The sequence below is a fragment of the Pleurodeles waltl genome, chromosome 7 (genome assembly GCF_031143425.1).
Source record: "Pleurodeles waltl isolate 20211129_DDA chromosome 7, aPleWal1.hap1.20221129, whole genome shotgun sequence".
Taxonomy (NCBI): domain Eukaryota; kingdom Metazoa; phylum Chordata; class Amphibia; order Caudata; family Salamandridae; genus Pleurodeles; species Pleurodeles waltl.
Window position 1 is genome coordinate 863,864,146 of NC_090446.1, and position 21,172 is coordinate 863,885,317.

A 21,172-nucleotide genomic window follows, 5' to 3' on the forward strand; every position below is an offset into this window, starting at 1 on the left:
GTCCATTTTTCTGGGCCGAGTTGTCCCTTTGGTGACATCTTTTTGTACCAGACTCTCAAGATCTTAATTAATGTATTTTTGTGATGACCATTAAAACGGCTGACGAATCCCACTTTCAGTACAGTTGTTGTAGGTGAAAGAGTTTCAGATTTCTCTTGTGATGTTCCCATGGTTTCATATTTGTTATGCGTGCCGTTTCAGTGCTTTTTTTGTGAGACACTTGTTGAGTGAACATCTAGCAATAAAGTAAGACAGAACTATTTTACGCAATAATATGGTTTTAATCAATTGGGAACATTACCAAGTCTCAAAAAGAAACAGAAGTCTGAAGTTCAAAGTTGTGGATTACAAGCAGTGTTGTATGTATATATACTGCTAAAGCCGCAAAAAGCACGTTACAAATTCCTGTATGCAGTAAATAGCAAGCTTAGCAGATAAGTTATTGTCAACATACATAAGTTTCAAAAACATGTTTACAATATACTTAGGTTTCAAAAAATGTGTACCTGTCCATGAGTAGCAGAAGCCCCCTCTTGTGGGCTTTTTTTGTAGTTCTCAGAATAGGGACAAGATGACCTACAAAAACTTTTTTTGGTCTTCTACATATTGAGTGTTTATCTCTTTTTTTTATGTCATTGGGCCTAGCCTATCTGACTTTAACATATTGGTAACAGGCTTGCGGTAAGGCAGAATCCACTCTTGTTTATACCCTGTATGCAGTGACAATGCAAAACCAATTCCTTCTGTCAACCTTTGAGTGTGTTTCTTAAAACTGATGTACACCATGACTTATATATTTCTGCAGAGGTTCACTATTTACGTAGGTTTTAAAACTATCCCTCACCAAAAATATGTGTATTGGGGTTTGTGATTTTATATTTGTATATATGTCAATAAAATATATTCTTATCATTTCCCTCCACCTCCCCCCTGTTCTAGTTGAGTCTTCAACTATCTTTCCCACCTACTAGGGGGATTGCCTTACGCTCACTATTCTATTCCTCAACATCCTTAGCACTTTTCCTAACCAAAAAGGCTCCTCACATTTTAGCTGTCATCTTTTTTTACAACATGCTATTATTACCTTAAAAATAAGAAATGTCAAGATCGATATCACTATAAAAGGCAGCAAGGCCTTAAACAACCCGATATAGAGGATGACACCTATTCAAACCGCCTGTCAGGGGCACCCCCTTCATCGACCATTTTCTTGTGTAAGTCATGCAATGTCTGAATGGGCTAGTTAATGCCCCATTGTCCACATCATTGGCCAGCACATAAGTACAGCAGGCCGACCCGGTCTTCTTACACATGCCTCCTTTCATGACCGTCATTAAGTCCAAAACATTGCCATCAGTCTGAGAGCTCAGAGTTTTTCTTTGATAGCATTGGATCCATCCTCAGTTGCATTGATTGTCTTCATTAACTCCCGGCGTCACTTGGAGCCAGCAGGTAGGTGCTTTTGCCTGAACAAACTGTAGAATGCTTCCAAAAAAGAGCTAGGCATCATTGAATAGTCTATGTTCATGTGAGACTTCTTTCCAAACTATAGTACCATAGTATTCCACAGTTCTTTTTCTCTGGTGCTGATGAAGCAAAGTCGTAGGACGGCCCATGGGATGATCTTGTAACTGGAAGATGTTCACATCCAGTATCACCAGGGAGGGGGTGTATAAAGTCCAGAGGGAGCTGAGGTAATTCCAGTTCGGGTGTAGTTGCATGTGGAGCCGGGCCCCACACATCCAACAGCTGTAGGTGCTGCCCTGCATATTGGCTTCGTAGTTGGTGATCTTGCAGCTGAGGTTACTCCCCACCCTTACTGTCCCATTTCCTCTAAAACAAAGAGAAAAGTGTGTTAATTTCATTGCTGTTCTAATGTGCTTGGTAATTCCTGTCCATGTATATCTCTGTATGTTTGCATCCCATATTTCTTGACACTGGCCTATTTTCTTATCACATGTTGGGTGACTGATTGTCTTGGTACCATTCCATAAGGATATTGCTGTACATGTGAACTTGGCTCTAGTGTGCCATTTTTCATGGCCAAATACTGATTCCGTAAAGCTAAGACCTGGCCTGCTCGCACAATCGGGGTAGAGGGTTAGATAAATAGTTACTGCATTCTGATGATTGGCAAGATCTTTCAAAAATGCCTTGGTGTAATACCCCTTTTTTCCACTCTGTGTGAGCCCTCTTTTGCCCTTTCCTTCTTTATTCTTGATGTCTCTTCCATTAGCTCTTGTTTTTCTAGCAGGATGTGTAGGGCTTTAGGGGTGGTGTCAAATCCAGTTATATTAACTTGTGCAGTTACAGGACTAACATGAGTTAGCTGTGCTTTTATTTTACATAAAAAAACAGATGCAGGAGAGTGTATAATATTTGGGGATACCTCTTTAGGGTGATGCAATCTGCTACAGAAGCATGGGGGATGAGGAAGCATACATAACAGCTGGATGTGGATGTGCCTATACTATGCATGTGCTGATACCACATATTCTCAAATACTGCAGTATGGCAAGGGTGACGGTTAAAATCATTACAACAGTTCTGCGCATGTATGTGATAGTTGATATAGTATCATAAGAGTAAAAATGCACAAGGGGTAAAAATTGCAGTAATAGTGCACAAACAAGAAATACATAACATAAAAGAAGTATTCTCTATCATAATTGTCCCAAGGAATGGATGCCATAGTCAGAGCTAGGCAGATATCCGTCAGGTGCTTCCATGTTTTGTGGCCCTGAACTTTCACCGCTGTAATTGTGCTTTCAGTCACATAGAAGGGTCCATTAAACCTGCTAGCTTTCCACCTGCGTCCAAATTTTCGGATGTAAACTAATGTTCCCAGTGGCAATGAAGCTGTTAGTCATCTACGGGAAGTGTGTGGGCTCGCTTGTCGGCTGTACATGTAACCTGGTTAGAGAAGAACTGCAGTCTTTCTTAACTCAAACATATATACAATAATTTCAGTTTGTACAATTTCAGGTAAACTCCCAGTCTTCAACTTATGCCCAGTTAATGGCACAAATAGGTTAGTTGTTCTGCCTGTCACAATTTGATGGTAAGTCAGATGGTGCTCTGATCGGATCATGGGGTGTTTCTCAAGGCAAACAGTGCCAGTGGGAGGCAGTATAGCCATGTCTTTTTCAATGTCACACATAGTTTACTTATTTTATTCTTGAGGCCTTTAAGGTGCTCCACAATATCATTGCTTTGGGGATGATAAGCTGAGAACAGTTTGTGCATTATTGCCAACAAGGTGGTGAGATGGGAGAAGATATTATAGACAAAGTTTGTGCCACTGTTGGATCTGATCCCTTCAGAATGCCCCATCGGGGTATTACCTTGCGGATCAGAAAACTAGCAGCAGTCTTGGCATCACAGTGGACACAAGGTCCTGCTTTGATCCACCTTGAGAATGGGCAGACTATGACTATGAGGTAGAGATAATTATTACATCTGTCAATCATGGGCAATTCCTTAAACGGTCCTTGTGGTCGGGGTATTGTGGAAGCTATTATTTTGACAGTAGGACTTGGTGAATACTGCTGACACCCCGTATAGGTGTGTATGTACCTTGTAATCATATCATGAAGGTTGGGGACAAACCAATCCTGACGTAGTTGTAGGGACATGTTATCTCTGGCAGTATGTGAAGGAATATATCACTGGTTTAGAGCTATCAGTAACAATGCTTGGGGCATGACAGGCTTTCCTGTTGATATCTGTATATTAAATCAGTTGCTGTCTGTTGGCATACTCTGGCTTCTCAGAACTGTTTCTCATGCTCTGTGGCACTTTCTTGTATCTCTCTAAGGTGTAGGTAAGCTGTCTCAGTATAATGTCTCGATTTATCCAAAGGGTCCAATGGTGTTGATGTTTCACTAGCTACCAAAACTGTGGTGTGTGTGTGTGTCACTAAGGGGGCTTTTTTCTGCATCTTTGGCTGCCCAGTCAGCCAGGGTGTTTCTGCTGGATACAAAATCCTGAGCTCTAGTGTGGGCTGCGCACTTCACCAATGCGACTGCTTGTGGCAGTGTTAAGGCTTGTATCAAATCCTCAGGTGTGAACGGTGCATGACAGGACTTCCATCAGCATTAAAGAATCTGCATCTGCTTCGCCGCATGATGCTTAAGTGCACTGTTGTGGTAACGTAGGCTGAATCAGAGAATACTGTTACTATTTCTCCTTCTCCTTGTTTGAGGGCCGCCACTAAAGCTACTAATTCAGCAGCCTGGGATGAATACTGAGGTGGAAAATCTATCTGTTCTATTATCTGTATTGTGTCTGAAGAATGATGCTGCATCGCTCTGACCACTGCAGCACCTGTATGTCTTACTCCTGTATCCTGGTCTGTTGTAGAAGACCCATCCACAAGATATACAATGCTACCCGGAATGGGGTCTTCTATTGCTTGGCTACACTCATTTGGAGTATATTTGGCGCAGTCATGGACATCACCGTCTGTGTGCGAAATAGGATGTACAAAGAAGGTAGCAGGATTAACTGAGTGACATTTAACTACCGTCAGGGATGTCAATGATAATATTATGTCCTAGCCTGATATATTCTGTGTTGTCAGTGTCGTTTTAGCTTTCTGAATTATTGCAAACACTGCATGTTCAGCGTACAGTGTCAAAAGTGCACCCATAACAATTGGGGCACTTTTCTCGACTGCAAAGGCTGATGTAGCTAAACTTGTTGACAAGGGTAATGGCCTTTCATGACAGAATCAAGTAGGCCACTAAAATACGCAATTGGCTTGTGGCCTAAAGGATACTTTTGGGTGAGGACAGCTGTCATCACCTGGTCATTGCAGTGGCAAATAAGGAAAAACTCTTCATTGTAGTCTGGTGTTCCTAACACTGGTACATTGTTATTTCTGTTTTTAACTTGCTAAATGTTTGTTTCACCTCTTTAGTCCATGTTATCCTGTATTTCTGTGTTTTAGCCTGTTTGATAAATGCAAGGCAGTGGGGATATTAAAGTACTGTTTTCAAAAACCCATTCTCTAACATAATTACATAAGCCCAGGAACTTTTGCATTCCTTTCACTGTCTCGGGCTCTGTCATCTGTCGGATGGATCCTGCTCTTTTGGGTGTAGCTCGTGGCCAGAGGCTGAAAGCAGTTGTCCCAAGTATTGGACATCTTCCTGACTGTACTGTAATTTGTCCCTGTCTACCTTCTAACCTTGTTGAGAAAGCGTGCGGAACAGGGACACAGTGGCTTTTATACACAGCTTCTCTGTCGGACTACAGATCAGTAGGTCATCAACATTCTGCAACATTGTGCTGTCATACTGAGAATTGGTGAAGTCATTTTTGACAGTCCTATTAAAGATCCTAGGGGAGTCACAGTTACCTTGAGGTAATCAAGAATGGAGGTACTGAGAACTACGAAAGGAAAATGCGCTCAGATAGTGACTGGGTGCAGGGGAATGCTAAAGAATGCATTCTTTAAGTCTATGACTGAAAAGTATTTAGCATCTTGGGGTACATTGGTGAAGATGACAGAAGGGTCTGGAACTACAGGGAATTCTGGTATCACTGTCATTAAGGGGCGCAGGTCTTGACTCCTACACCACGAGTTGCCCTTGGCCTTCTTGACGGGGTAAATTGGATTGTTGCACGGGGTATATGACTCCCTGCTCCACTAATGCCTATATAACGGGTACAATGCACATCTCAGCTTCTTTGGATAGAGGGTATTCTCTCACTCTTGGCAGTATTGCTCCTTCCTTCAGAGTTATTCTAAATGGTACTGCTGTGCGGAGAACGCCTACATCATGGGGGCCTTTTGTGCACAAATTAAAGGGTAACTGGGCAAAGTCATTATCTTTGATAGGACTAGGGAAATTTCTTGGTACCACAGGCTTTGCCTCCATTCTGGTGCGTAGCGGTATCCTGTCTTGGAAAACAATCTCTCTCCTTCTGGTGTCATCTGATATGTCTCCCACCTGTATATTGGAATCATAAAAGATGACACATGCCCACATCACACCAGTTTGGTCACTTGCCATCCGTGTCCCATAGGTGGGAGACACTTCCAGAGCTTCTGTTTCCAGAATTAGGTATTTGTCTAATGCTTCAGAATAGGGGCCCTGCTGTCGGCCGAGAACATTCTTAGGTAATTCAACTAATTTCCCTGTCAATTCAGGTGTGTTTGCTGTGATAGTGTACACTGCTCTAGTGAAGGCTAAAATGTCTGTGGGTCTAGCCTTTACCTGGTCACAGTCTAAAAGGTGTGTGACCATAGTCATGAGGCGTTTACAAGATACTCCTGTGTAGAACGTATCATCAGTGCTAAAAAAAGAACATCCACTCGCATTGGCAAGTCTTATTTGATCAGGTCCAGCTATTTTTAATACTTACTCTTCCCTTCTGATGACACTGAACAGGTGTTCTGTTCAGTTGAAAAGAGGAGGGGCAATAAAAGATGCCTTTAAATCTTGTTCTTATGTCACATTTTCTCTGTGTTCACAGACAGAGGTCAAAAGTCAGTTTTTCTTACAATAAATGTTCCTTCTGACTTCAGAGTTCCAGGACTTAGTAAGGTGAACCTTGTGATCTGCTGCTTCGAATGTAAAATAAAAGGATATAGGACACACAGGGGGTCATTCCTACCCTGGCGGTCATGGACCGCCAGGGCAGGGGACGGAGGAAGCACCGCCAACAGGCTGGCGGTGCTTCAGGGGCCATTCTGACCGCGGCGGTAAAGCCGCGGTCAGAAAAGGGAAACCGGCGGTTTCCCCCTGCCCCAGGGAATCCTCCACGGCGGCGCTGCAAGCAGCGCCGCCATGGGGATTCCGACCCCCTTCCCGCCATCCTGTTTCTGGCGGTTTTCACCGCCAGAAACAGGATGGCGGGAACGGGTGTTTGGCATGGGCACTGCAGGGGCCCCCTAACAGGGCCCCATTAAGATTTTCAGTGTCTGCAAAGCAGACACTGAAAATCCCGACGGGTGCAACTGCACCCGTCGCACACCAGCAACTCCGCCGGCTCCATTCGGAGCCGGCTTCATCGTTGCTGGGGCTTTCCCGCTGGGCGGGCGGGCGGCCTTTTGGCAGTCGCCCGCCAGCCCAGCGGGAAAGTCAAAATGACCGCCACAGTCTTTTGACCGCGGTACGGTCTTCTGGCGGTTCCCGCCAGGCGGGCGGCTTCCGCCGCCCGCGGGAGTCAGAATGACCCCCACAGTGTTTAAATGACTAAGTCAACTGTGCAAACATTTTAATCTATATTTCAGTGGTTGTGAAAGCCCTTTTTTATATTTCTGTGTGATGAAAAAGTATTTTAATAGGATGAAAACATATCAGAATACTTTACATGTTGATGTTTAAAGGATATTATTTTCTGAAATCCAATTTTCACAGATTGTTAATACACTATATAGTTGTATCAGTAAAGCTACAGGTTAGTAAAGAGGATTTTGGATATTTCTTGGAAAGTTACTGTGAGTAGATTACAATATGTTGCCACATCATGGTTTAGTAATATATTTATTAAAATTGAGTGTTTAAACAAACTGAGAAACACTCCTGCCCTGATGGCAATGTTGTAAATAAACTAAAAGAATTCCTAGGTGATGTGGGCTAGACCTCGTGAGTATGTGGGCTACATTCTTGTGATACATGCAGCAAACTTTAGACTGCTTAATCAAACAAAAGAGTTTTTTTGTACTGCAGAAATGATGAGCTCACATATTTGAAGGTGCAATCATAAGTGAGATTTAAGAAAAAGGCGACTCTGTAAACTATTTGCCTAGGATCACACAATTTGAGACCCTTTTACGGCTCAAGTACTTTACAGTTAGGTTGAGTAGATTATTTAAGTTACTCGACCTGCAGGTCTAGTAACGTTTTTATGATATTTGGAGCCCTGATCATGGATCCATCCTCTTCAAAATGAACATTCATGTTTAACTTTGCCATGACATCATGTCCAGCAAGTTGGCTGGGGCATTTGGAGAGAATAAGAAACAACCATCAACATACCGCCTCCCTAATTCCATCTCAACAAGTTTAGTGAAAGGAACCCTCATCACAGCCCCAGAGAACCCCTGGGTGCCCATTGATGAATCTGACAATGGGAGCCTCCTCTCACGGATACAGGACCATGTAGCCTGAAGGTCGTTAATAAAGGTGTACTCCTTGTCATTTATGGCTACAGTCATAGTGAGTTCCTCGTCTGGCCTGTGGGTTACCAATAAAACTGAACAAACAAGACAACTCCACAGACCTCTTCATTGGACATATCCTCCCATGTAATTTTGCTGGAATGCATTACCTTTCCTGACCGTTACCCCTCCTTGTGAGTTCTGGGGCTGCAAGGTGGACTGCACTGTCTGTTGTGGCACACACTGCATTTGGGGCACGGGTTGCTGTAACTGATGGGACGGTATCTGTGGTTGAGTCAGCAAGGGCTGCAGGAGTTATATCACATTTGTTGGCCATCTGGTGCAGTGGTATACACTAAGGCTCCCCTGGGCCTTTAAATATCAAGAGCAATTGTGTCAAGTCGGTTGTCCTATGGCCAGTAGGGTGACGTGAGTCATACTTACGAGCATACCTCTGCCATATTTGAAGACTTTTTTTATATATAGGGATAGTCCCATTAAGGATCCCCTATGCCCTGAGAAATGCACATTTCTGCATTCGACATGTCTCGGGGCTCAAAGGAATCCTCTTGTGACCATGGTGTCATTTGTGATGTCAGTCCCTCTGTCCAACTTGCTAGGTTGTCAGTAAAAGGTACAACTATTCTCATGCTTGCCTACTATTTAATTGGGCATTAAATCATTGCCTGGACACACAGAGTACGTGTGCCTGGTCTTTTCTCAGTGTTATCTTTCCTGCGATCCAAACGTTCCCTTTCTCCCATATGAACATGCATGCATACCATTGAATGCTAATCTCTTCAGTTCCTGTTGCCCTCTTTGTAAGACTTGTCCTTCACATTGTTTTCTTCTCCCACGTGGGCATACTGTGACTGTTCCCTATTACGTTCCTCAAGAAGGGATATTCTGTTTATCTGCTCAGTGATGTTATATAATGCCTTCTTTGAGCCTTTGTAGGATTCTTCTGATCCCATATCGTCTTCTCTTTGGATGGTATGTGTAAGGACTATCTTCTCTGGTCCTCTTTGTTCAATCATATGTGGCCCATCTGGGGCTCTCCACTGTCCCAGGGGCCCTTTTCCCCTTTCCTGAGTCACTCTTGGGCCTGCCTGTCCATCCTCCTGCATTTCGACCCACTTGCCTACACTATTCTTCTCTGCTCCTGGGTGCATAAACCCCTAGCATCTTGTAGGGCGACACAATAAGTATACAAAAAGGGGATGGATGGAATGCTTGAATTACTCTCTGCCACTGGTAGTCACTCGGGCCACATCCCAGTCTATTGTTAGTCTGTAAACCATACCTCCTCAGTTTGGACCCAGCTATATGGAAATTAGTATTGACCCTACTGCAGTAGGAACAGTCCATCACTGTTTACTTGGCATGCTGATCCTACACAAGCTCCCTGCAAGCCCTTAACACAGGCACATTCTGCTATGCATCTACGTACTGGTTACCAAATTCCAGCTGGGCCTCTGAACTTGGCAATATGCCCCCTGACTAGGCATAGCGACAGCAGACTTCTGTGCCGGTCATCCAACATTCACAGAAGTCCAAGGTAAACTGCCTGCTGATTTCAGATGACTGCTTATATCCATTTGATGAGGAAGTTGGTGTCAAATGATCTAGCTGCCAAGGTTTTGACCTGCATCTATATTTGGAGGGATACGGCCAAATTCAACTGCATCTCATGCTTATTGACCTTCTATATGGCAATGATTTGTCCCATAATTTCAGCAGAATTGAATGGTGGCTTATAGGCATCCCATAATTCACACTTTATGTCATGGCTTTTAAGTAGACCGTGGGCAGCTAAGCTGTATGACACTGGTGAAGCCGAAGCGCTTTTGTTTGATTTGGGCATAGGAACCTTACTTGAAGTCTCTAAAGCTCAAAATTCCAAACCTCTGAACCAAGGGTTGTATGACTGAAAACTTAGAATCTGGTAATGAGAGTAAACCTGGACCAACAATCTTTATCGAAACAACTTAAGGCTCACCTAGAGGGAATATCGCTAAAACACTAAGGGCGTGAATAAGATCTCGGTGGACCGGTTACTCTGTCTCAAAGGTGACAAGATATTCCATCCACCTAAATATAAATCCCGTTGGATATAATGGGATTTATATTTCGGCGGAGTAGATATCCATCACCGTTGTGACGGATTAACCTGTCCGCAGAGATCTAAATCAGGCCCAAACTCTTAACCCTATTCACAATGTTCAATGCAGTGTTCCCCTCTTTAATGTGTCATATCTCAAGAAAAATGTAAAATGCTTTGTTGCCCATGTGGTTGAGCCTGATTATATTTATATATATATATATATATATATATATATATATATATATATATACATACACACACACATTTCCCGGTTAAGTGCTACAACTATACAAATGCAGGGCTTGAAAAATCATAAAAATCATCTTTTACTGCCTCTCCACTTTTCAACAGAACACTTGTTCATTGTCAACTTGCCAGAAGGGACAAGTAAGTATTAAGTGAGTATAAATCCAAGTATTGGATTTTTCGAGCCCTGAAATGGAAGATGCACACATTATCAAATTTCTCAGACAGAGTTTTAACAGGAGTTTCAGCTTAGCCCAGTTCAATCTACCAGCTTTAAAATTAGTTTCTCAGTGTATTTTCAACTTTTTGATTAATAAACAGTCATCACTTAAAATGCTTCCAGTAAAAAATATTGGCATTATTATTTATCTGCAAGTGTTTCACACACCTTTTCAGGGCTAAACAAATGGATCAAAATTGTCTTTAAGTATCAGTTTACAATCAAATTAAGTTAAGTGAAAGTAATGTACAATTATACATACTTATGATTAGTGCGACCATTGTTTTTATCAAGGTGTTCTTTGGATTCAGTCCCTTTTGTGGGATTGTAAGATTTGCTTTGCAGGCAAGGACAATTAAGTTACTATTTTCATAATGTTTGGAAACATATAAATATCCGTATTTGTTGAATTAAGTCGTTTTTACACGTAACTTTCATGTTTCTACTTTGTCATAGACATTATAGGCTATTAATTACCTACTGGCAGTCGTCGGTATATAGCTATAGTTAGGACCCAGTTTCCATAGGAAAAGCTTTTTCTTTTTTTGCCAGTAACTTTAATGCTGTTTGACGAATCTTCACGAAATTTGCAAAACTGGTATGACAGTCAGTTTAGCTGCTGGGTTCAAAGTTTCGGGGTGACTTGTCAAGCGGAAGCAGAGAAAAAAGAGGGGTCTCAAAAAATGCATTTTCCCCATGCATTTTCCCATAGGGTCTTTAGACACGACTACAGCCTTAACTGCTGAACAGAATTACACCAAATTAGGCAGGAAGCTAGATCTATGTGCGCAGATGCTTTTTGTTATTTGGTGTAAATCCATTCAGTAGTTTTAGAGTTATTAAAGGAAATATATACATATTTCATGGTGAGATCTGATTGACTGTCAGCACTTAAACCAAGAAGTGCTGGCAGCCATCTTGGGACCAATATATATGATAGTACCCCATTGAAATGGATTGCAGTTAATGGCAGGTTTTGAGGGTCACAAAAAGAGGAACGTATAAAGGGTTATGCCAGATTTTTAACTACAACATAAATCATTTGTTGATGCTACCACACTAATTTTCAGAATTGTAGTGTATTCTAAGATGATTTCACCCTGTGAAAAAGCCTTCTGCTGGGATTTCATGAATCATGCTTGATAGAAAACTGTTTTCTCATGATTTTCCTATGGAGATTATGGAAGGTGCTACAGAAGCTAAAATGAGAGCATATTTTCTGTAAATTCCCACTATAGTTCTCAGCGATAAGAGAATGAAGTCTCTTACTCTCAGTAAAACATGTACTCCCAACAGGAGCAGCCTGTCAGGTGATTCCCTTGTGTTCTACTGCAGCCTCTCAGTGTTCTAAAGAACAGCTAGAACGCTAAAAGTCTTACGTATGACAAAAGTTTGGCACACCTGAAGCCCCCTTGAGTGAATCAAACTGGTAAAAACTTACAACATTTAATTTAGAAAGGAACAAAATTAAGGGGTTCATTTTTTCATTGAAATCGTTAGTGCTGTAGAAAGAAACATTAGGACATGTTTTAAATGAGCTCTCAAATAACTTTCTCTTCTGTTTCATTAAAACATTCTGACATGCAACCTGAAACATGCACTTTCAGCACCAGCAGCAGACTGGCAGTTAACTCCCTAATGATCAGCAGCTTCTCTACAGAGTTTTAGGATACAATGGAGGCTCTTGAGGGTCCAGATTGTGGTCACCATCAGCTAATTCCCGAACAATTAAGGCCTTAGGGTTGTCTGCACTGCCCGCTGGGAGAATACTTAGTAATGCATTTTAACAGTAAGAGTTTCAAAGTTTTGAATGGTCACTTATGTGATGATGCCCCCCCACGGTGGACAAGATCCGATGGTTGATCTCACTCCTATTTAGATTACACCATCTGTCATATTGAATTGTTTCCCCTCATTGAAAGGTTTCTGATTTCCCCTCAGAGTGAGAGCGACCATTGTCTTCAAATTGTATCTATTAAATCAAGAGTTCCTGCTCATGATGTCATGCGGACAGTGGGTGGTGGCGCTTGTTTCGTATCACTAAAGCGCATAAAATGGAATGACCTATTAGCGGTGCTGTACTGATTGAATGTATTAACTTTTTTAATTCTGAGGGATTGGGGTATGTGTCCCCAATTAAGTCGTGGGTCAAACTTTCTTGCCTTTTATGGTCAAAATGCCATCAATCCGCGCGCAATTGTGCCCCATCCCGGTCTTTTGTTGTCTCCAGGGGAACCAAGAACTTAAAGAAAACACGGAATAGGCTAGCAAGGGCAATCGGGAAAAGCCCCGATTCTGAGTGTCTATTCATTGAATATAAACAACTGAGGAAAGATTATAGGAAGGCTGTTTATGACGACTATCAGACCTATCTCAGCCAGTTTTGGGTTAAACTTTTAACTGCAAGTAGAGATGCAAACTCCACGAAATTTTGGTCCCTTATCAATAATCGAAATAGTAACCAAAGGGGCTCGGGCATTGTTGACATTTCAGAAGGAGTGTGGGCGGCCTACATGACCACCCATTTTTCGGCTAGCGAGCAGGATGGGGAACCCTTGGATGAGGGGGCCCATAGATCTTTCGTAGTCTCATTTAAAATGTGTCCCCCATTTACAGGGTCTCCAAACTATCCGCAGGGAGTAAGGAAGTCTTTCCAATTATGCCTCCCCCACATCATCTCGAGGGCTAAGCAGTTTGGAGCCCCCGGTCCCAATGGTCTTTGTTAGAAATGGGGTTTTTGGTTGGCAGTCAGGTTACCCCCTGTCCAAGCAAAAGCCCTCACACTAGTCAGGGTAAGTCACACACAATCCAAGATTATCCTGTGCCCACCCTCTAGTAGCTTGGCACGAGCAGTCAGGCTTAATTTAGGAGGCAATGTGTAAAGTATTTGTGCAATAAATCATACAATACCACCATATAACACCACAAAAATACACCACACAGTGTTTAGAAAAATATATATAATATTTATCAGGATAATTGTAGGTCAAAAAGAATAAAGTTGCAATGGGAAATTGTAGAGATATCACTGAAAAGTGATATAAAGTGTCTTAAGTCTTTAGCAGATAAACAAAGTCTCTTTCAAGCACAAGTACCTGGTTTGGAGTGGAAAAATCTCCTCAGAGGGCCACAAAGGAAGAGGTGCGTGGAAAAAGGGTGTGTGCGTCGATTTCTTCCCAGCACACACGGACTCGCGTCGTTATTTTCCACGCTGGGAAGTCGGGCGTTGTTTTTCCGGCGCGTGGACAGTCTCTTTCTGTGGATCGCGGGGATTACCAGATGTCCCGGGTCTGTGCGTGGATTTTCCTGCTTGTTCTCCGGCTGCGCGTCGGTCTGCGGGGCTGCGCGGCGAAATTACGATCTCACGGCAGGCGTCGCGTCGATTTCTCCTCTAGAGGTCGGGCGGCGTTATCCTTGCGAAGCGTCGCGTCGGTCAGCTTCGGTGTGCGGCGTTTTTCTCGCCGCGCAACAAGCTGTGCGTCGAAGTTTTCGGCGCACGGAGCGTCCAAGTGAAAAAGAGAAGTCTTTTTGGTCCTGAGACTTCAGGGAACAGGAGGCAAGCTCTATCCAAGCCCTTGGAGAGCACTTTCACAGCCAGACAAGAGTTCAGCAAGGCAGCAGGGCAACAGCAAGACAGCAGTCCTTTGTAGAAAGCAGGCAGGTGAGTTCTTTGAGCAGCCAGGCAGTTCTTCTTGGCAGGATGTAGTTTCTGGTTCAGGTTTCTTCTCCAGCAAGTGTCTGATGAGGTAGGGCAGAGGCCCTGTTTTATACCCAAATGTGCCTTTGAAGTGGGGGAGACTTCAAAGAGTGGCTAAGAAGTGCACCAGGTCCCCTTTCAGTTCAATCCTGTCTGCCAGGGTCCCAGTAGGGGGTGTGGCAGTCCTTTGTGTGAGAGCAGGCCCTCCACCCTCCCAGCCCAGGAAGACCCATTCAAAATGCAGATGTATGCAAGTGAGGCTGAGTACCCTGTGTTTGGGGTGTGTCTGAGTGAATGCACAAGGAGCTGTCAACCAAGCCCAGCCAGACGTGGATTGTAAGGCACAGAAAGATTTAAGTGCAAAGAAATGCTCACTTTCTAAAAGTGGCATTTCTAGAATAGTAATATTAAATCCGACGTCACCAGTCAGCAGGATTTTGTATTACCATTCTGGCCATACTAAATATGACCTTCCTGCTCCTTTCAGATCAGCAGCTGCCACTTCAACAGTGTATGAGGGCAGCCCCAATGTTAGCCTATGAAGGGAGCAGGCCTCACAGTAGTGTAAAAACGATTTTAGGAGTTTTACACTACCAGGACATATAACTACCCAGGTACATGTCCTGCCTTTTACCTACACAGCACCCTGCTCTAGGGGTTACCTAGGGCACACATTAAGGGTGACTTATATGTAGAAAAAGGGGAGTTATAGGCTTGGCAAGTACTTTTAAATGCCAAGTCGAGGTGGCAGTGAAACTGCGCACACAGGCCTTGCAATGGCAGGCCTGAGACAAGGAAAAGGGGCTACTTAAGTGGGTGGCACAACCAGTGCTGCAGGCCCACTAGTAGCATTTAATTTACCAGCCCTATGCACATGAAGTGCACCTTACTAGGGACTTATAAGTAAATTAATAGTCCAATCAGGTATGATTCAAGGTTACCATTTTTTAAGGGAGAGAGCATATGCACTTTAGCACTGGTTAGCAGTGGTAAAGTGCGCAGAGTCTAAAAACCAGCAAAAACAGTGTCCAAAAAGTGGAGGGAGGCAGGCAAAAAGTTAGGTGTGACTACCCTAAGGCTGTCAGGTCTAACATGTGTCCCCCCCAGCTGAAAGTGGGTAGAGCTACCCGACCTCCTGGGAGCTCTCATCGCTAAGGCGGAAGTACCTGGAGAGACCATCAGCATTGGCGTGGTCAACCCCTGGGCGATGTTCCACCGTAAAGTCCATCCCCTGTAGGGAAATGGACCACCTCAAGAGTTTTGGATTCTCACCCCTCATCTGCATGAGCCATCTGAGGGGCCTGTGGTCTGTCTGAACCCGGAAGTGAGTCCCAAACAGGTAGGGTCTTAGCTTCTTCAGTGCCCAGACCACAGCAAAAGCTTCTCTCTCAATAGCACTCCACCTCTGTTCCCGTGGTAATAGCCTTCTGCTAATAAAGACTACCGGTTGATCTCGGCCCTCCTCATTTAGCTGTGCTAGGACTGCCCCTATGCCATGCTCTGAAGCGTCTGTCTGCACGATAAATTCCTGGGAGTAGTCAGGGGCCTTGAGCACGGGGGCCGTGCACATGGCTTCCTTCAGGGCGTCAAAGGCTTTCTGACAAGCCTCTGTCCAATTCACCAACCTAGGTTGTTTCTTGGAAGTGAGTTCTGTCAAGGGTGACACAATGGTACCATAGCCCTTGACAAATCTGCGGTAGTATCCTGTGAGGCCTAAAAAAGCTCTCACCTCAGTCTGCGTTCGTGGTTGTTGCCAGGCCTTGATAGTTTCAATCTTGGCCTGGAGTGGCTGCACCTTGCCACCACCCACTAGGTGTCCCAAGTACACCACGGAACCCTGCCCAATCTGGCACTTACTAGCCTTGATGGTCAGGCCTGCCTGTTGCAGGGCCTGAAGCACCTCCTTGAGGTGAAGCAGGTGTTCCTCCCAGCTGGAACTGTAGACAGCTATGTTATCCAGGTAGGCTGCACAGAAGGCATCCTTGCCAGCTAGAACCCCGTTAACCAACCGTTGGAAGGGGGCCTTTTTCAGTCCAAACGGCATCACCCGGAACTGGTAATGGCCATCAGGGGTTGAAAATGCGGATCTTTCCTTAGCCCTCTCAGTCAGGGCGATCTGCCAGTACCCTGAAGTAAGATCAAATGTACTCAGGAACTTGGCAGCGCCCAGCCTGTCCACGAGCTCATCAGCTCGGGGGATAGGGTGAGCATCAGTCCGTGTGACTGAGTTGAGACCCCGGTAGTCCACACAGAACCGGAGTTCTGGCTTCGCACCTGGGGCAGTAGCCTTAGGGACCAACACCACTGGGCTGGCCCAGGGACTACTGGACTTCTCGATAACCCCTAGAGTCAACATCTTGGAGACCTCCTCCTTGATGCTGGCCTTCACCTTTATCCGACAACCTGTAAATTTTGTTCTTCACAGGGAGACTGTCACCGGTGTCAATATCATGAACACAGAGGTGGGTCAGTCCAGGAGTAAGGGAGAACAGGGGGGAGAACTGCTCCAACAGCTCATAGCAGTCTCCTTTCTGGTTTAGAGTCAGGGAGTCAGAAAGAATGACCCCGCTTACTGACCCATCACCTTCTTGGACAGAGAGGAGGTCGGGGAGAGGTTCACTCTCCTCTTCCGTTCCTTCATCTGTGACCAGAAGCATGTTGATCTCCGACCTCTCAAAATGAGCCTTCAGTCGGTTCACATGGAGCACCCTTAGGGGATTCCTAGGGGTTTGGAGGTCCACTAGGTAAGTGGCCTCCCCTTTCCGCTCCTTGATTTCAAATGGGCCAGACCAGCAGTCCTGGAGAGCTCTAGGCTCTACTGGCTCCATTACCCACACTTTGTCTCCAGGTTGAAACTCTACCAGGGTGGCCTTCTGGTCATACCAGTGTTTCATTACCTCTTGACTGGCCTCAAGGTTACTTTGGGCCTCTTTCCAGAAGCGGGTCATCTGGTTGCGGAGGGCCAACATGTAGCTGACCACGTCCTGAGGGGGTGCCTTTGGAGCTTTCTCCAATCCCTCCTTGACAATGCTTAAGGGTCCCCTGACAGGGTACCCATAGAGAAGCTCAAAGGGACTGAACCCTACTCCCCTCTGGGGGACCTCTCTGTAAGCAAAGAGAAGGCATGGTAAGAGGACGTCCCACTTACGCCTCATGGCCTCAGGGAGGCCACCAATCATGCCTTTCAGGGTCTTGTTGAATCTCTCCACAAGACCATTAGACTGGGGGTGATAGGGTGTGGTGAACTTGTAGGTTACACCACACGCATCCCACAGAGACTTCATGTATGCAGACATGAAGTTAGTGCCTCTGTCAGACACTATCTCCTTGGGGAATCCCACACGGGTAAATATCCCCATCAGAGTTCTGGTCACCACCTGTGCAGTTACGGTCCTCAGAGGGATTGCCTCTGGGTAACGGGTGGCATGGTCCACCAAAACCAGGATGAACCTGTTGCCTAAGGCAGTTTTGGGGTCCAAGGGACCAACAATGTTGATGCCCACCCTTTCAAAGGGGGTGCCAACGACAGGAAGTGGAATCAGGGGGCTTTTAACCATTTTTCCTGCTTTACCCCTGGCCTGGCAGGTAGGACAAGATCTGCAGAATTTATCTGAGTTTGTCCTCATTTTGGGCCAATAAAAGTGGGTGACAAGCCTGTCAAAGGTCTTGTCTTGCCCCAAATGTCCTGCCAGGGGAATGTTGTGAGCCAGACCCAGTAGGAAGGTTCGGTAACATTGGGGGACCACCAGCGTACGTGCTGCCCCAAAGGCCGGAACCTTAAGCTCACTGTAGAGGAGATCATTCTCCCAATATAGGTGGTGAGCGCCAGAGGTGTCACCTGCCGCCTGGTTTGAGGCTTGTTTCCTCAGACCGTCTAGAGTGGGACATTCTTTCTGCGCCTTGCAGAATTCCTCCCTGGTGGGTCCACCCTCAACTTGCCAGCCAGCAAGCTCAGGTAAGTCACCTAGGGTGGCAATGTCTTCCCCAGTTGGCTCGGGAGCCTCCTCCTCAGGATCCCCATCAGCCACTGCGGGAACTTCTGGGGTCGGTTTCCCGCGCCCCTGGTCCCTCCTCTTGGCAGCTCTCTGGGCCATAGTTCCAGGCTCCAGACGCCCTTGACTTCCCTCGCGGTCAGCCATGGACCGTGTGGTCATGCAGACCCACTCAGGTAACCCTAACATCTCCAGGTGAGACTTGAGCTCCACTTCTTTCCAAGCAGTATGCTCAAGATCATTGCCTAACAGACAATCTACAGGCATGGCAGGACTCACAGCTACTTTCAGAGTACCAGAGGGCCCCTGCCCCCCGCCCCCCCCCCCCCCCCCCCCACTCAAAGGGTACTCTCGCGATTGTCAGCGACTATGACCTGGTAGGTACTATCTGCTCTGTTGACACCAGCTGACTCTTGATAGTAGTCATACTGGCTCCTGTGTCACGCAGAGCCTCCACCTTCTGCCCATCAATGGTGACCCACTGCCGGTACTTGGAAGTATTTTTGGGCATGTGGACCTTGGGCACCATTTCTCCTTCTCCCAGGGACACTAGGGAAATCTCTACCTGTTCCCCAAAGCTATCTGGGTCCATCTCTCCCCCGAGCGCTACACTAGTCAACCCAGGTGCCTGTCCGGTAGTGGACGGTGCCCTCTTGGGGCACTGGGGATTGCCTTCATAGTGACCATACTGGTAACACTCCATGCATTTGGGGTTAGATTTCCCTGACCTGTCATATGTCCCTGGCTTTTTCCCAAATTTGGAAAAGGAAGGGTTGCCACCCCCTCCCTGGGAATTCTTTTGGGGGCCTTTGGAGAGTTCCTTATCTGCAAGTTTATCTCCCCCCTCTTTCTTCTGTTGGGAACCCTGACCACCTTTGTGGGAGTCCCCCCCAGGTACCTTCTTGGACACTCTGATGCTAACCCAGAGGTCCGCCTCCTCAGCAGGCTTCCTGGGATCAGTCAGCTTGCTATCCACTAAGTGCTGGCGCAACTCTGTATAAGTAGTATTAAGCATATGCTCTCTTAGAATCAAGTCATATAAACCTTTATAATCAGCTACTTTTTTGCCCCGCACCCATCCATTCAGTGCCTTACTGGAGAAGTCAAAGAAATCTACCCATGTTTGTGTGGTTTGTTTGGTGCTGTCCCTGAACCTCTGACGGTATCCCTCAGGGGTCAGCCCAAACTTGGCAAGTAAAGTGGCTTTCTGAAGTGGGTATGTGTTTTGATCAGGTGGATTCAATGTGAGGAGTGTATCCCTCCCCAATGGCGGTACATAACCCCACATAGCTACCCCCCATTGCCCTTCAGGAACCTCATGAGCCCTTAGTGCAACTTCATAAGCAGCTAACCATTTATCTATGTCATCTCCCACCACAAAACTGGGCACCACATTTTTGGGTATACGAACCTTCTTTTCTCCAGCAGGTCCTGTCAGTATGCTGCCACCATTATTGCTGGATTCAGACTGTCTTGCCTTGATCTCCAGCTCCTTGAGACTCAGTTCATGAGCCAACAATAGTTTCTTTTCAGCCAAAGCTCTCTCAGCCTCCACCTGTTTGGTTTCTCTTTCGGCTTCAATTTGTTTGGCTGCTCTTTCAGCCTCAGCTTGCTTGGCTTCCCTTTCTGCCCTTCTCTCCTCCTGTTGAGCCTCAATTTTCAGTTTTGCCATTTGCAATTGGAACTCCTTTCTTCTCTCCTTTCCTCTGCGGTCAGGCTTTGCACAGAGACACTGCTCCCTGGCCTGGAAGGGGGCACAATTGCAGTGGTAACACCATCCACAGATAGTGAAAATTCCTCTGAGGGGACATTTTCTGGCTCCTCTTCCTCATCATTCTCTAAATGGGCTTCTGCCCAGGCCCTCAGCGCCACTTGAAAGTCCTCCTTTCTGGAGGCCCCTTGGGTGGGTACCCTCAATGCCCTGCAGAATCCTCTTAGCTGTTTGACCGTATATGTATCCAACTGTACTAGGTCAAAGTCCCCTGTCTGAAACCCAGTCAGAGACATGTTGAGTGAGGATTTAGTTTTTGAAAATTGTCAGGAGAAAAAACGGATTTGCAAAAAGAGATAAAAAAACAAGTTGACCTTCAACTGTGGGTAGGTAGTGAAATACTTAGCTACTGTATGTCACTGCACAAATACAAGTCCTATCCTCACCGCTGATCACCAATGTTAGAAATGGGGTTTTTGGTTGGCAGTCAGGTTACCCCCTGTCCAAGCAAAAGCCCTCACTCTAGTCAGGGTAAGTCACACACAATCCAAGATTATCCCGTGCCCACCCTCTGGTAGCTTGGCACGAGCAGTCAGGCTTAACTTAGGAGGCAATGTGTAAAGTATTTGTGCAATAAATCATACAATACCACCATATAACACCACAAAAATACACCACACAGTGTTTAGAAAAATATATATAATATATATCAGGATAATTGTAGGTCAAAAAGAATAAAGTTGCAATGGGAAATTGTAGAGATATCACTGAAAAGTGATATAAAGTGTCTTAAGTCTTTAGCAGATAAACAAAGTCTCTTTTAAGCACAAGTACCTGGTTTGGAGTGGAAAAATCTCCTCAGAGGGCCACAAAGGAAGAGGTGCGTGGAAAAAGGGTGTGTGCGTCGATTTCTCCCCAGCACACACGGACTCACGTCGTTATTTTCCACGCGGGGAAGTCGGGTGTCGTTTTCCGGCGCGCGGGCAGTCTTTCTGTGGATCGCGGGGATTACCAGATGTCCCGGGTCTGTGCGTGGATTTTCCTGCTTGTTCTCCGGCTGCGCGTCGGTCTGCGGGGCTGCGCGTCGAA

General features: G+C 45.5%; 1 protein-coding gene across 1 annotated transcript in view; it reads left to right on the plus strand.

Annotated features, from left to right (window-relative positions):
- Positions 1–21,172, plus strand: part of IK (IK cytokine) — a 115,765-nt gene that overhangs the window by 229 nt on the left and 94,364 nt on the right. The window lies entirely within an intron of this gene.